Source organism: Brassica oleracea, chromosome C5, assembly GCF_000695525.1.
Source record: "Brassica oleracea var. oleracea cultivar TO1000 chromosome C5, BOL, whole genome shotgun sequence".
In the NCBI taxonomy this organism is placed as follows: Eukaryota; Viridiplantae; Streptophyta; class Magnoliopsida; order Brassicales; family Brassicaceae; genus Brassica; species Brassica oleracea.
In genome coordinates this window covers 14,635,362-14,635,970 of record NC_027752.1, presented here as the reverse complement: position 1 = coordinate 14,635,970, position 609 = coordinate 14,635,362, and positions in this window count along the sequence as shown.

Genomic DNA, 609 nt, shown 5'->3' with positions numbered 1-609 from the left:
TCTTCCAAAGGCTCCCGACGGAGCCGCGACACACACGGAAGTCGCCCAGCGAGTTGAAAGCACCCTTAAGATTCCCGTACTCAACCCGGAATTGAGAATCGCGAGTCTTCATCACCTCGGCAATTTCCCTCTTGCCCTTCCGTTACGCCCTGCGAACAGCCCTGACATGATCACGAGCGAGTTAAGCGTCTCGCGCCAACATCTCGTCTCGCATGCGAGCAAGATCCTTTTCCGCCTTCTCCGCTTTAAAGCGATAGATCATGGCCTTTAAAGCGATAGATCATAGCCTCTCTATGGCTCGCCTCAATGGCCGATCCAAGCAAGTTCAAACCCTGTAAAACCGATTGACACGTTATAAGCAAAAAATAATAATAACGATCATCAGAATTCTTTAAATTTATACCCGTTAATGATGCGAGATCCTTCCGCAATAACTTTCGGCCTCCCTGACTCGCTCGTGGCCTGAGGAGCGTCAAAGCCCGACGGAAGACCAGCGAAGAAATCGTCGAAGTCCGGCATAGGGACCTTGCTCGTACCACTTCCATCGCCGAAAGCAAGGTTCGGATCCCATCCTGGAAGCATGCAATCGTCCACCGAAAACTCCAGGTC